Source organism: Aulonocara stuartgranti (assembly GCF_965226115.1).
Source record: "Aulonocara stuartgranti genome assembly, chromosome: 23".
Classification (NCBI taxonomy): Eukaryota; Metazoa; Chordata; class Actinopteri; order Cichliformes; family Cichlidae; genus Aulonocara; species Aulonocara stuartgranti.
Genome location: NC_138958.1, coordinates 52,469,293 through 52,485,508, shown reverse-complemented (window position 1 = coordinate 52,485,508; position 16,216 = coordinate 52,469,293). Strand labels below are relative to the sequence as shown.

The 16,216-nt window shown below is 37.7% G+C and overlaps 1 long non-coding RNA gene across 1 annotated transcript in view; it reads left to right on the top strand.

Annotated features, from left to right (window-relative positions):
- Positions 1-16,216, top strand: part of LOC309700095 — a 436,175-nt gene that overhangs the window by 414,876 nt on the left and 5,083 nt on the right. The window lies entirely within an intron of this gene.

Here is a 16,216-nt window from a genome sequence, read left to right as displayed (position 1 = left end):
TCCTACTCCTTCTCCACCAGTTTCCATAAACATGAAGTGTCTTCCAGTTCACCCCATCAGAGCTGAGAGACACATAAGCACAGCTACGCTGGATTTCATCTCACTGTATTTTAATGGGTATAAAAGTGCAGATTAGCAGAACTAGTTTCCGTAAGGATGATGGTTATCAGGACAAAATATCAACAATTCACAGCTTCTCTCCAAAACCTTGAAGAGTATCTTCTTCTTCTTAAAAACCTTCACTGGTGAGACATTAACAATTACAGCCATTCGTGAAGTTTATTGCCGTTCTCTGTCACACAGCGATAGACTCATCAGCCAGCACATTTGCTTGGTAAATGAATTCACTTTGATTTGGTGGACAGAAATCAATAAGTGCATTCTGTGTTATTACGACTCCAGCAGCGAGCCAGCTGATAAATCTGATCATCTTACAGTGTGACAGACAGCCAAGGACACTTTCACATCCACTGTGATACAGTCGTTTGGAATTCTCCTCCAGTTTATTCTGTGATTACTAACCATGACACTTCGACAGAAGGGACGGGCCCTAAAGCAATCAACACAACACTTGTGCACACACAGCTATTTACACCGTGATGATAAGCTCGTTAACTCTCTGTGGCTGATCGGTATCGCCTTCAGCTGCAATTCCCCAGCCAGCCATTTGTCCTGGGTGAGATATCAGCAATCACCATTTTAAATGAGGAAAGGTGATATGAAATGCTAATTCAGCAGCTAAGATCAATACTGTTCACCAAGGGGAATAAAGTAAAGCAGAGTACCTGGTACAAACTGATGTCCTTGAGCACTCAGTGAAAGACACGGCTTTTTTTGCAAAACACAGAGATGCTAACATTTATCTCAAAGACCCTGCGCTGTTCTTTGTTGAATTAATTTGAATTAATTTTAATTGTGTTATATTTTAATTCAGTCTCACACTTTCTACATTATTAAACCTGTGGTCAACGAGTAATGGTCTTTAGAGTCTTAATGGAAGACTCGTGGCCGTGACATAGTCCTTTAACTCCTCGGGCAAAAGGTTCACACAGCCTGGCTTACCCATAGCAATCCGGACCCTCATAACAGCAAAACATAAGGCGCTGTTCTTTTGAGAAAAACAGAACACAGATATTCTTCCAATGCAGATAAAGCTACTGTTGACTACAGCATGACAGAAAGAACCTACAGCCTGCTATAACTCCCTTCAGCGGTAAATCAGGCCGTAGCGACAGGATCTGTATGATGCCCACATTTTCCACCTCCTCCGTCTTCCTTATTCCCCTAAAGGAATTTGCTTCAAAGACAGAAGCCTTCATTCTGAACTTTTTCGAGTCTCCTTTTGAAGCAGTTTGATGGAAGGCTGAAGTGTTGTTTTTGTTCTAATCAGTGCAGAACTGGGAACGGAGGATAATTGAGTAAGAAAGCCCAAAACAACAGACATACATGGGAACATGTCTGGTATAAAGAATGAAATGACAGTTGTGATGCAAATGGTGATGATAATGATGGTCATCCTTATAAATATGTTAACCCCCCCTCCCCTCCCCCTTTTACTGTGATGCACAGTGGGAGGGTGTGAGCACTTGAGACAGAAGTGTTTGTGAAGTGGCTTCCCCTCACTGATGATAACAGTAATTATGGCGCTCATTTAGAGGCATTTCCATCTCCAGTAACGAGGTTGATTACAGGAAGAGGGGTTCATGTGAAGGAGTTTAATATTTGGAGCTTGGTGAGTTTACAGATTTGGACAGATTTAAATTCATGACAAACTTTTACTTAATGCATTTATTTCATTTTTTTCCCTCAACTTAATTTTGGGGAAAAAACTCTAAACACCAAAAGTCTTTTCTTCTTTGAACTGAAGCCTCAATAAACACTTGAACAAAAGGAAGTTTTAACATTACCAGCATGACCTTATTTTAAATGAAATAAGCACACACCAGAGTGCTCGAGCATTGGTATTCTGCAGTATACTACTCATCAAGCAGCAGATGGCAATGGACATTGTGAGATGAATGCAAGGTGGAGGAATTTGTTTTACCTGTAAATATAAACGCATGGATTAGATGTAAGTTCTTTTTAGTGTGCATTCCTGCACATTCATGCATGCTGAAGTTTTAATAATGCTTGGGCTAAGGCAGGGCTATATGTGGTTGTGCACTCCAGACTGACATCCAGGAAACCTTATCACAGTGCACGAGCCTCAGGTATGCATGTAACAGTTTTAAGGGTTAGATAAATGACCTAATAAAGAATCAAACTCCTTGAGCTACTAATGCTCTATATTTGTCCTTGTGGAGATAATATTTGTGGTCAGAAGCCATGCACACACAATTTTGGGGATTAATAATTTCTTTCATGTGTTGTTTTCCCAGCGTGGAGCGATTATATACCAAACTTCTTTAATGGCTATTCGTATATAATAGATTGGCTTGTTTTATGTAATATAGGGATTTTAAAACATAGTCAGTGCTGGCAGCTATAGGAAGGTTTTGTTACTCTTTCTCCCGCATCCATAAATGAAGTTTGGAACTACCAGGACTCTTCTTAGAGCTGGTCACCTGGCCAGTCTGAGTGATCGGAGTAGAAGGGCCGGGAAGGGTGACCAACGGGAGGGTCCAGAGACTTCAATCACTGTCCGCTGAGATGTCATAACTATACCGGACTATACTGGAAGAGACTGCTGGAATCTCATTTTACATTACAATTTAAATGTAAAAATTATGAACTTTTTTATTGGTCAGTCCAGAAGGACTAATTTTTAATCAACTGCTAGAATCCTGTGTTGGTGTGACCTTCAGATACACAAATCACCACTGACAGAGCCTCAACATACCTGCAACATACAATCATCATATAAGAGTCTGAGGATTTGGTTTTTGAGGATCAGGACAGTCCGGCTGGTGTTTTGGGTCAGATGTGTCCAAAACAGAATCTGTGAGAATAGTTAGCAAATTATATAATTATGTAAACTTCAATCAGACTGTGCAGAAATGTGTACACAAGTGTTTATCACAGTCCCCACATTTTCTAACTCATGTAATGAGATGTGGTGTGTATTTCTTTTCACAATTAGTTCTTGCAGTGCATTGCTTCTATTCCAGCCTTTCATTTTGGGCGCTTTAATTGAAACATTGATTAACTTCTGCCTTGGGAATACTAAGTACGTTGTGAAATATCCTGTGAGAGCTGGAGACACCAAACTGCACATCTGTGTTTCTGCAGTAGATCCTTCGAAGTCTACCAATGATCTACCTGTATTCGATTAGCTCGTTGTTTCCTTGATCTTTTTTGCTTGCTCCGATTTGGTTCACACTCAGTGCATGTGTGAAATCATCTCCTGCAGTGAACAGAATGAATGTGATTCTCTGCGTTTGCCAGCAAATGTAACCTGAGAGGACCTAATTTCTAACAGCCTCAGGTCCGGATGCAAAGATCCATTTAGCGACACACAGTATGCACAAAGGCTTGTTGTTTGCTGAGGATTCTTTGAAGCTGAGCCTTGACAAGTTTTGCTTCACTCCATCCCTCCACAACATCACTCGTCTGTTTTCTGTTGTTGCCCTCCTTTTAGGCAGCAATACTGATGCTTTGAATTCTCCTCTCAGATCGTTCACATAAAAGTGTTTCATACAGTAAAAGTGTATTTTTACACTATCGACTTATTACAGAGCATCAGAAAAGTATTAAGTGCCTCACTTGTTCCACATTCCTCGTGTTTTGTTTGACAAATTTTACATGTATATAAAATCAGCACAAAAACACGGGTCAGGCGTGTTTCTCCTAATAGGTCACAAGGCCAGTGTCCTCTGTGTCTCCTCGGTGATTCCATCCTTGTTTGTTATCGAAACGTCCAGAGACGCCACCGGAACTCAGTAGTCATTTCACAAAACCTTTATTCATCTTTATTCATCCTCATTTAAGCATGCACTTCTAGAAGGGAAGACGAGGCCGGTGTCCCTCTGCAAATCTTCACCCCTTTGTTAGTTACAGCCAGCTTTATAGAGGCGTCCCCATCATAAAACCCCCCACGGTGTGCTGCAAACTCTGTCTGTGTCTATGTGCACGAGCACATGAATGCCTACATGTGCGCGTTCCCACGTGTCTATGTGAGTGCTCGTGTGTGACTGTGTGCGCATACCTGTGTGTATGTGTGAGTGCACATGAGTGAGTGTGCATGTGGATGTGTGTGCGTGACAGTTAAAACACTGTGGGTGTAGGTGACTCCCTAGAGGTCATAAAACCCCTCTCCCTTCCAGACCACAGTTATAAATGTTGAGACCCCCACCCAAACATCCTCTGGGGAATTTCCACTCAGCATTTACAAATTATGGTTTCTTTAGCTAAACTGAAGACGGTTTGTCATGCATTTCTATCTTCGTGCGTAGAATAAGCATGAGTCACCAGGAATGTAACTACATGACGTGTAATCAGATAGTTCTCAGGACGTCCATGTCAGGTTAGTTGGACGGTTACAGTGACTGGTTAAGTTTCTGGTTACGTCCTAAGTTACGATGCTGATTTCCCATTGAAACATGATCCATGTATTACAGTAAAGCTGTGTTAGACTCGCAGCTCCAAGCTAAGTGAGCTCACATTACTCTGTTTTCCTCCTCATATGATTTTTGATTAGATTTTAGAATTTGCTTGAAAATCCCTGCACTTACACCTCGAGCACCACATGCAAAGCTTTAGACTATTTAGTTCAGGTTGTTTTAACACACTGCTGCTTGCTCTCGTTGATTGCAGGTCAGAACTTGTTAATTGTTACCCGCAGGAGATTAAAACCATTGAATATTCTTCCACTCCAGCTTCATTTAGTGGACAGTGGACACTTTCAACACACAGTTTAAACCTGATTCATGGTGCAACAACAACCTCAACACCTGTTCACTCCAGTGGATGATTAGAACTTGATCCTTGTGTGAAAATCTGTGATTAGAGCTATTAGTTATCATTCAGACTTGGTCTTTGTCAACAACTGCATGTGCTTACAATGATTTCCTCCCTCCAACCTCCAACTCCTCCAAATTCCAAACATTTCATTTTATTTAAAGCAGCAAAGATTCATTTGGTGTACGTGGATTATGAAGTTTAGTTCAAGGACATGAAAATACAGTCAAATTAAAGTCTAGAAACACGAATAAGTAGATTAGAAGTTGTTACTATTTCACTGACTGGTACGAGACGATGTTATAGCTTAGCAAAGCTGGCTCGAGTAGTTTGTTTAAGCATCAGAGTCTACTATGACATAAAAGCACCAAAATGAAACGGTAACACTCACTCCTGTGACTTTGACTGTCACAGACATACAGCCATTAAAAGGCCCTTTCCCAGGACACGTGCAGCGCGGCGCTCTATTAAACACTGAACATTTGTACAGAATATTTGTACAGTAATGCATATACTATTATATATTGTACATATATTTATTAGTTTCAGATGTAGCCATTCTTGTATTTTGCTTGTTTACATTATTGTATTTTGCACAACTCTGTTGCTTGTGAAGCTCGCACACAAGAATTTCACTCACATGTGCTGTACCAATGTACCTGCACATGTGATGTGACAATAAAAGTGATTTGATTTGAATACTATATTTGTTTAAATTGTTATGTAGTTATATGGTGCAGTGTTTTTGGCTTTCGCTGCGATGATGCCAGGTCTGTTTTGGAAATGAGATTTTTACCTGGATAAATAAAGGACTCATATACTACTACTACTACTAATAATAATAATAATAATAATACACGAATTCTCTTAGAGGATACTAAGTCAAAGTGATACATGTTTTGAAATGACAAGGATCAGGCGCATCTACAAAAACAAAGACGTAAAGCACTTACGCACATAAGAGCGATGCGACCAGCGCAACACAAACTTTGTGTCCTTCGCTGTGGTTAGCCATCAGCGCAGCTCATGCCACGTCCTGTGTTTAAGGCAAATGATATTGCATAACTTTATTTATTATAGCACAGATGTTACCCAGTCTAAAATTAGGTATTTTAGAGGCCATGAACAAACTTTCCAGGCAGAGTTTTCCAAGATTTAGACAGAGACGTTTTGGTGTCCTGTAATAAACTAAGAATGCTGGAAGTGCCTGTGACAGTATTTGGCTTCCAAGTGTTAAATATACAGAATAGATATAAAAATCTAAATCTTTGTTTAGTCTGTGCAGAAATAAAGACACAAATGGCTGATAAACGAGGCTGTTGCATGTCACCAGCAGAAAGGGTCACAGCTGCCCTGCATGAACAGTCTGCTGCAGCTCAGGAACGCCGCCCTGCTTGATACGGCTCCTGATTTATGTGGCTGTCGTGGCTGACGTGCAGTGACCCCTGAACAGCCCAATAAAATATTCATATCTGTGTGGGACACAACACAGTCCTTCACATCCTCCCTGCTATATGCAGGAAACACTGACATTCCCTACAGCTTCAAAGTAAATATCAATGGTATACGATACATTTCTGCAGACTAGCGGGACTGAAAATCACTGCAGACTCAAGATTTTGGAGAAAATACAAACATTTGTGTAAACTAAATATGACGGAACCCAATTACATATTTCTAATTTCTAGGGGCGTCTATGCATTTTGTTTACAGCACAACAATCGGGAAAAATCTCTTCACAGTCAGAAGTCCTACGATCTATTCTCATTTTTATGGTGTCAAAGTCTGATTATAAAATGGAATCATGATCAAACATCACGACTTAAGCATAACAGTTATGGCTACAACTTTAATTTGATTTAAAAAGGATTTTATCTCTAAGCACTGTCTAGACTTAATGATTTTCCTGTTGGTGGTGCTGAGTGTTCAGCTGAAAGTGTGAATGTCTGCATCGCCGTCTGCCTGGCTTTATTCACTGTATTAGTGTAATATGATAGTATGAGGTGTTTGGGATAATCATGGGACCTGCTCAGTCTGGATTTTTAAATCAATTCCCTTCAACAGCTGGTGAAGAGATGGGGGAAATATGGGGTCTTTCCCTCTAGTCAGTGTTAGCACTCACACTGTGGCATCTTAGATCAACTAGACTTTTCAGAGAGATGCTGGAGACTAATAAAGACAAGAACTAACAGACTTAAAAACTCCTTTGTCCCACACGCCATCAAACTGTTTAACTCCTCTCTGGAGGGGAGAGGGAGGGGAAACAGGAGGACAAAGGAGGGGGGAACAACTAAGCTGTAGTGCCTCTTCACCTCACTGTACAATACCTTGTGCAATACTTTTGTAAATAGTCAACAGTGCAATAGACTCAATACTTGAAATGTGCAATTCACTTGTATTTTTATTTTTTATTCCTATTTATTCTATTTATCCCCTTTGTATACTTTATTTATATTTGTCTCTGTATTTATATATGTGTGTGTGTGTATATATATATATATATATATATATATATATATATATATATATATATATATATATATATATATATATATACATAACAATTCTGTAACTGTAACTTCGGTCGTTGCTGTGCTTTTTGGAAGTCGAATTTCCCAGAGGAACCCACCCGAGGGATTAATAAAGTTCTATCTTATCTTATCTTATCTTATCTTAATACAGCTAAGAAAACAAACGGTTTTTCTTTTTTCTGCTGTAAAGTTGGGAGCAGTGAAAATACACATGACTTTTTCATGTCTAATGTTGGAGAAATAGCTTAAATTAAGAACTATACACAATGCACTCAAAGCACTCAGGGAGTTGGTCGTCTAAAGTAAATGTTTAATGTGACTAGTCTACTTTACACAGATCAATGCAAATAAAGGAAACCACTGAAAAAAGTGCTAATGGGCTTCGATCATTTATCATACACTCAAAGAGTGAGACTGGGTGGTTGTTACATTTACAAGAGTCTAAATTACAAGAGTAATTTGAACAAAATAATTACAACATAAACGATGTGCATGAAATTAAACTACTTAACACGTATTTATTCTTGTACTTGTGATTAGTGATGTGTCGGTCGCGAACAAAACTCTTTGAAGTGAACGACACCAGCCGTAGGGTTTTTTCTCTCTCTCCCTGTCTCGCACTTTTTCCCGCTTCACTCTGCACGCCAGCCTTGTGCTTTACGCTGGGCAGAGGGGGGAGGGGCGGTAGTTACACTCAGTAGCACAGGAACAGAGCGGGAGGGAGAGAGAGAGAGAGCAGGGACAACAACGTCACATTAGAAATTAGACAAGCGTCATCAGTGCAGGTCTTTAAGTCCAGATTGAAAACCTATTTTTATTCCCTGGCTTTTAACTCTGTAGGAAATTGACACCTTCTTATTATTTTATTGTTTGTAATGATTTTATGGTATTTTTAATTTGGTTGTTGTTTTGATCTGTGTTGTTCAGCACTTTGGTCTGCCTGGTGTGTTCTTAAAGTGCTATACAAATAAACGATGATGATGATGATGATGATTAGAAAGGTGCTTGTGTATAAATACACAAACAATACATACATGCTTTCAATTGTGTAATTTAAGTGATCTAGTAGCTCTGTTTGGAAGTTCAGCTAACGCTAGAAATGTGTTTTGGAGTTTGTACGTGTTTTGTCTTTAGGGGCCACCGTATATATTTATATATAAACATATAAATAAAACAACAGGTTTTTTTTACATTAGTAATTCATTTTGTGCATAATTTTATATTGTTGTTAATAATAAATTAATCAAAGCAACAAAACAACCTGAAGAGCCGGTTCTCTAAAACGAGCCGGAAATCCCATCACTACTTGTGATATCACAAGATCACGTGAGATTTCAAACCACAGGAACATCACAGGGGTTATAAGAGGCAGGAAAACATACACACACTATGTGTATGCTATTGCTTTTTATTGTGGTTTAACCTGTGAAGGACAACAATGTAAAGGAAATCCTGCATCAAGCCTGATAAGGACAAAGAGAAGAGGATGGAGTGAAAACCATGTGAATTTTGTTATAAATCCATTAAACTGGAGGCGGAAAAGATGTGCATGACAAGTTCTATGCACTCAAAAAAATGAATGAGGGGGATTGTTCAGTGTACATTAATTATTTATTTTCATTTTACTTAAAATATATGTTTTTGTTAAGTTAACATATGTTTTTCTAATCAAGTCTACGTAATTGTGTCTATTATTCAACGTACATAATACTAATGTGTTACTTGATGGCATAACATTTAAGTTAAGTCAATTAGTATCGATATACTTTGTATATCCACAAGGTGGCAGTAATGCAAAAACAGTTGTAAGAAAACCGCGAAGAACAACAAGGTTTCACGGCTTGTGCCTGCTCATGCGCAAGACTTCAAATTTAACTTGAAAACGTTGTTTTGGCGCTAGGCTGCTGTTTCTTTGAGAGGTAAGACCACTTTTTTCTTTGACTATGTTGTGTAGTACAGGGCCGTGCAGAGAGGTTTAAAGGGGCGGGTGCTCAAAGTTAAAAAGGGGCACATTGAACCAGGCTGAATAACAACAACACACATTCATCAAGAATCTAATATGGGAAGGGCAGGGCTGTGCTGATCTGAGACTGTAGACATTAAAAAGTCCACAGGAGAGATGGTAGCTGATTAAACAAGTGTCATGAGATAATAACAAAATGCAAAGACTGGTGACAGCGCTTGGAACCATAAGGCAACAAAAAACTGTGAGAAATAATTTAGGCTCTGCCTGTGAATCACTCTTTGCTTCTCTTCTTCCTTCCATCATTTCATATATCACTCTCCACTTGCTGTCTATCTGAGAACAAGGCACAACTTGCTATTGCAATAAACTATAATCTAATTATCCACACCTAACAACTCCAGCACTTAATCTAAAATAAAATGATGACGGAAAAATGTTATAGCCCTGCCTTTAGTAGCCTCACACAGCTCCTGCTGTTTCCTCCTCATGTCCTTACCAGCCATGTCTGCACAATGTTATATCATGAGTAATAATTTAAAAAAATCTATATACATAAAACACACACATGCACGCACACACAGTGACATTTTAGACCTTCTTCAGAATACTGTATATACTATGGGCATCATGGTGCTGATCCAGAATCCTTACATTATTATTTATTACTAGAGCTACAATAATAAAGCAAAGAGGAGGGGGAAGTAATAAATATGAAATAATGTATTTATGATGATTGCATTTGTTTCACTATCCACTCTGTGCAGGGCAAAGCTTATTACATGTTTAAACTGTAGAGATACAATCATTTTACTGCTGTAACATCCTAATTTTGTCTTATTTAAAATATAAATCTAATATAATCTGCTTCTTAATGTATGTTCTTTAAAATACAGCGTGTGTTTTTAATATATTATAATTATAATAATGCATAATTATGTGGACATGCATATTAGATCGTTTTTTAGTGAAATATAATCCCTCCAGAAAGGCAGGAAAAGCCCGGAAACTTACTTTCAAACTAAATATGTTCCCTAAAACGGTGACAGAGCTACAGACCCATGACAGCCTTACACAGGTAGCCAGCAGCTGTGACCAGCACTACCTGTGCAGTTAATAAAAGGACAGGTAATGTTTGTCGCGCTGTTGCACACACAGCACGCTCGTTTGTTTCAGTTCGTCAGTTGCAACAAGACAGCTTACCAACGTGTACGTAATAAGCCAATATTCCTGTGTTACACACTACAGTGTGCGCTGTACACCTACTTACTGGTTGTGTCGCATCAGTCTGTGTCTCTGAGTTAACTTGTGTTTCTCCTACAGCTCCGGACCGCTAAAAATGCGCGTGCTCTTTGTGAGCTCGTTCCCGTCTCGTAACCAGCGCGTTCTGCCGTCAAGGGCGATCATTGGTTAAATGTGATCATGTGACTGATGCAAGCCAAATCCTTTTATTTAGCAAAACTGTGATTAATAGTTAAATATTATTGTTGAAGGGCACAGACAGGACTCCGCACGCACACACACATAAAAAAAAAAAAAAAAAAAAAATTTTTTTAAAAGTTGCCTCAACAAAAGGGCACCTTGGGCACCCATCAGGAAAGGGGCGGGTGCTCAAGCCCCTCTAGCCCCCCCCTCTGCACGTCCCTGGTGTAGTATCTACATGTCGAGCATGGTTATATTTTGCGTTTGTCTTACAAGACATATTATATCGTTTGCGTGCGCTTGTTCTACATTAGTTTTACTGGGTCCTGGACATGCTTATTTTGTGGACTGTGTAAGAAACATCTTTTATTGTTTTTTGTTTTATTAAGGGATTAGCTACAGGGGTTCATGGGGTTATTTTTTCAAGGGGTTATCTTTTCATTTGCTTTCTTGGGATTCCTTTACTGTAATCGGAGAGTCATAAATATCGAATAGGATAGCAAGGATAGCATAAAGTGACATTTAAAATCCAAAACACCAATGGCGAAAGCCACTGTGACACCATTGTTCTGCTCTATCAGTAATCTGTATTATGTAAAAATGGTCTGTAAATACAGCATGTTTCCTAGCGGAGTTATACATATCAACATAGTTATAAATTACAGTTTGTTAAATCACACACTTAACTTTTTAAATAAAATTATTCACGACATATGAGTGGACAGACAATGGAGGTCGACAGACCTGGTGATAATTGCTTCTATAGAAAGTTAGCACATGGCAGTGTCAATCTCTTGCTTTTCTTCTGAGTAGTATTTTATTTAGTTGTAATTCAATCAATAATTTGCTTCTTGAAATTAAGTAATGAATTTCTTGTTTTACTTTATAAATCTCAGATCCTGCCTTTACCTGCTCCCTCCTATACTGATGTGGTGTATGTGGTACTGCTGAACTTGTATGTGGTATGTAAACTGTTATACTTTTAAAAACAATATCAATATTTTTTGGAACTTGATAAATAACAATAAAAGCTGTAATGGCTCCATTAGCATTTTGTGTAAATGTTTGTGTTAAAATTATAGCTTTAATGAGGTCTTACTACATTAGTTTTAGTTATAAAGTATGTATATGTGTACATATAGTATGTATATTTACAGTACAGTATGTTGTGTTTGTTGACATATTTTCAGGTGGAAGCAGAATATGTGAGGATTACTACTGCTCCACTTGTTCCAAGGCTTTTTACACAACTTGACCAATACACTGACCAGCTCATAAAAGTCTTCAAGAAAAAAGGAAGCGCTGCAGTGAAGAAAATTAGACAAATTTTGGCCCCAGCCACAAAGGTGCATTATTCAGCAAATTCAGTTATACAGCAAAATATTATGGCTAATAAGATCACTTTCAAATTTAAACAGCTAGTGTATGGTAGCTGCACATTGTACTTACATTTATATTAAGCAAGACAGAGTTTGGTACCCAAAACTTTGGAAAATTACCTAAACTTATGTAAAATGTGATCCCTCAATTTCAGGTTAAACCAGAAGTGAATGTTTTTATGTTAAAGATCAGTTTTTGAATGCAAAAAAGATGATGTATTAGTTTGTCTTTACCTCCATTATGGACATATATAATGTGGTGGAAACCCTACCCAACAGGTTAACTATCCATGTGATGATTAGTTGGTCTTGTGTACATGTCTATCTGTGCAGTGGATATGTCATTCATTTTGCGTATAATGTGAGTTTATGTCATCCTAAAGTATATCTGTTTTCTCTTCCTGCATCTCTGCCACTCTCTACAGAAGGAAACTATTGAAAAGGGGAGGGAGTGTGTCCTCAGGGCACTACCTTTTTACCTGAATGAAGACCCAAGCATCCTCTTCAAAGAATAATTGGTTGGTAATTTTAGCTTAGTTTTTTATCTGTATTAAACCAAATTTTGAATAACTAATGTTGTTGCATGTTGTAATGTTGTTGTTGTTGTAATTTGCATGGAACCTGTTTAAATGTTTTGGGAAATCTTCTTGTATACCCAAACTATTTATATTTATTGTTGAATCTGTAGTCTAAAATAGTGGCTCACTGGGGTGCATGCCTTGCTATCTTCACCATCGAAAGAGTTGATGCCAGCACTCCTCCAGCCGATGTGGGTATAACCATCTCGGGTGTTCTGCATGACCTGGAAGACCTGGCCTCTGCATGTGCACTCTTAATGGGTGGGACATATGCAATGAATCTCAGTTAACCTCGAGACTGAAAGCTTTCTTTGAAGTACTTCAGAAGCTCTTCCTTCATCTGTATGTCAGCAGACTCTTGACCAAGGTACAGATGCTCAAGAATAAACTGAATGAATAAGCCAACCCTTAATTTGGATGATGAATGTTCTGTCAGATGGACAGAAGTTTTTTGGAGACTGAATGGAAATAAAATGGTAATTTGTTGAAAATGACAGATAAAGGGAAAATTACATTTAATAGAAATTTTAAAAAGTTTGTAAACTACTACAATTTGAGAGATTTTACTCTTGTGGGGGGGATTTAATTGAGATTCAAAGGATTTAATTGAGAGATGATACTGCACCAGAAATGTTGAAGGGTGGTGTGTATATTAGCGTTCAAGGCATATTGTTATGAGGTGGAAATATGTTCATATTCTGTTTGTGCTACATTGTGTGCATTGTAAAGGTAATTGCAATACATACTAAGAATAAGGGTAAGTTAGGAATACAGGATGAATGTATAATTTGCGGACTTTTAAAGACGAACAATTGTTTCCATGTTAAAATGTTTACAACTTAAGCTTTTTGCCCAAACACTGGTAAAATAAACGTTGACAGTGGCGAGTGTTAAATGGTTACTGCTGTGCTGTTGCAAAAAAACTGAACGCTGACAAGCTGTTTTATTGTTAGACCATAATGTTGGCATGTTTTATTAAAGTTTTATTTGGGATGGTGATATAATTTTCTTTGATTGCTAATATCAGTGGACTATTTATCATTATTATTATTATTATTACATTAATTTTTTTAATTGTGGCTGTTGAGGTGGACACTTCACTTTGCATTGTTAAAGGAAAGCACTTCATTGGCGTTGTGTTACTGGACTGACCCTAAGCAATCATTGCAAATAGCAACTTTGCTATCCATTTTAGACACTAAAAGAAAAAACACTCCACAGACCTTACTAGCATCACATGTGCATAACTCAAGTGTCATCTTATCAACATGTTATGTGGTCTTCAATGTTTTTTTTCTTCTATTTCTGGCAGATACAGACATTTAATTTAAAGTCTTGATATTGCATCTGTCTACATACTGTTAGTTACTAACCCTAATGAGCTGTCGTGTTTTGTTTCGGACCGGTTTTACACAAATGCTCACTGAATGTGTTGGCAATAAAATAAATTTAAAAAAATAAGTTGGATGTGCTTAATTCATTTGTGTGGAACCTGTTGACAAAATAGATTTATGTAAAACTAATTAATAAAGCACAAGGTGGCTGAAAATATAATATTTGAATTAATCTAACTTAAATTTAACATTTTACTGCCACAAATAAGAAATGTGTTGAAGTAACTAATCTAAACTATCTAACCTGTAAATATATCATCTATGTTCATACAACATAACTTGATTTAGGTAGTCTTAAATATCTGTTGTTAATCTTAAGTAGTTTTTTAAAATTAGATGAATTAAAGATTTTTGCTTTAAACTAACACAATGCAATTTCGTGGAACCTGTTGACAAAATAATTTTAATTAAAGTCAACGTTTCATTTTTTTGAGTGTGTTAACCAGACTTTAGAATTTGTTGAACACTCAAAAAATAACTTTTAATGAACTTTAAATAATCATGGAAAGGATTTCCACATTAAGTACTTTTGTTGGACCAACCTAATTTAAATGAGATGGACCAACTCAATTCAATTAAGTTGTAGTCAACATCAGAAAATAAGTTCATTAATCAAAAAGTTCATCAATAATTAATGATTTGTTCCAATCCAGGTAAATTAAGTTGGAATAACAGAATTGGATGATTCTAAAATAAAGCAGTTTAATAAGATAAGATCCCCTTTATTATTCCCCCACGTGGGAAATTTGTTTTGTCCCAGCAGAACATGGACAGTGCAAAGTTATATAGCAAAAATTAGAGAACACTGGAATACAATAAGAATAAGATTCTGTACACAAATGTACAGAATAGAATAGAATAGAATAAAATAATATATACAATAGGATAAAATGAGTCATAATCATGTGGAAATCCTTTCCATGATTTTCAATGTTCAGTCAAACAGTTACTTTTTGTGTTTTCCACAGTCGTGCATTCATTCTGGAATAACAGGTTTGTTAATTAAAATAATAAATAAAAGACAAACTGTGTAGAGACACCGTGGACGATGGTAGGATATAAAAACAGGATTAAAGCCGTGGCTGTGTTGAAACCAGCTGGCACCATGTTTGAGTCAGTAAAGCTTTCCAGTGTTGGTCAAGTTACTTGAAATAAGTAATTAGTTACTAATGACTGATTAAAATTGCACAAAAAAAGTTAAATTTTTCACTGTAGAAAGAAGTTTTCTGCCAAACGCAGACTGAACAGTGGCGCTAATTGTCTCACTTTTTACAGAATCAAACTCAAAGTAATGTGATTACTTCCAAGCGTTGAACGCTGCACGCTCGTACTCTCTCTGCACTATATTATCCATTGTTGATCTGCACACGTCTGTTGCTGCCACGGACGTCACACGCTCGTACATCGTTGTCATGAGACGCTCTCACAAACAAAACCACAGTTTAGTAACACAGTAACGCAGCGTGATTACAGGAAAGTAACAGTAATCTAATTACCTTTTTTGCAACAGTAATCCCTTACTTTACTCATTACCTGAAAAAAGTAATTGGATTACTGCCCACCTCTGCTTTCAATCCACTACAGAACATCGACAAGCTGATATATTTTTATCTTCATTGTGTCCAAACTCATCTTCTACACCCTCAGATGTAGGCGACATTTTCAGCCATTCAAAAATGTTTCAAAAGCTGTTTAGTGAAAGTTTAGCTAAACAATAAATTCTTAAAAAGCAAGACAGAAACAAAATATTTTTCTATGCAAATATTTGATAGGTTTGTAGCTTGAACCTTGTGGTGGGGCGTGGTCTGCACGGCATCCGCAATCACGCCCGCCGTGTTGAAACACGGGGACTCAGGGGTTGGTGTGGTTGTGGTGTGACGTGAATTAAATAAAGATGGCTCTGAACGTTGCTCCGTGGTCCCGCCGTGCCTTATTCACGCCACAAACCTATTCGCTGGAACGTTGAAGACAATATAATTACACAGCAAGCAAGACACGAAGTAGGCAAAGTTCTTCATGTCTCTCGTGCACGGCAGAGACCGGACAAACGCCG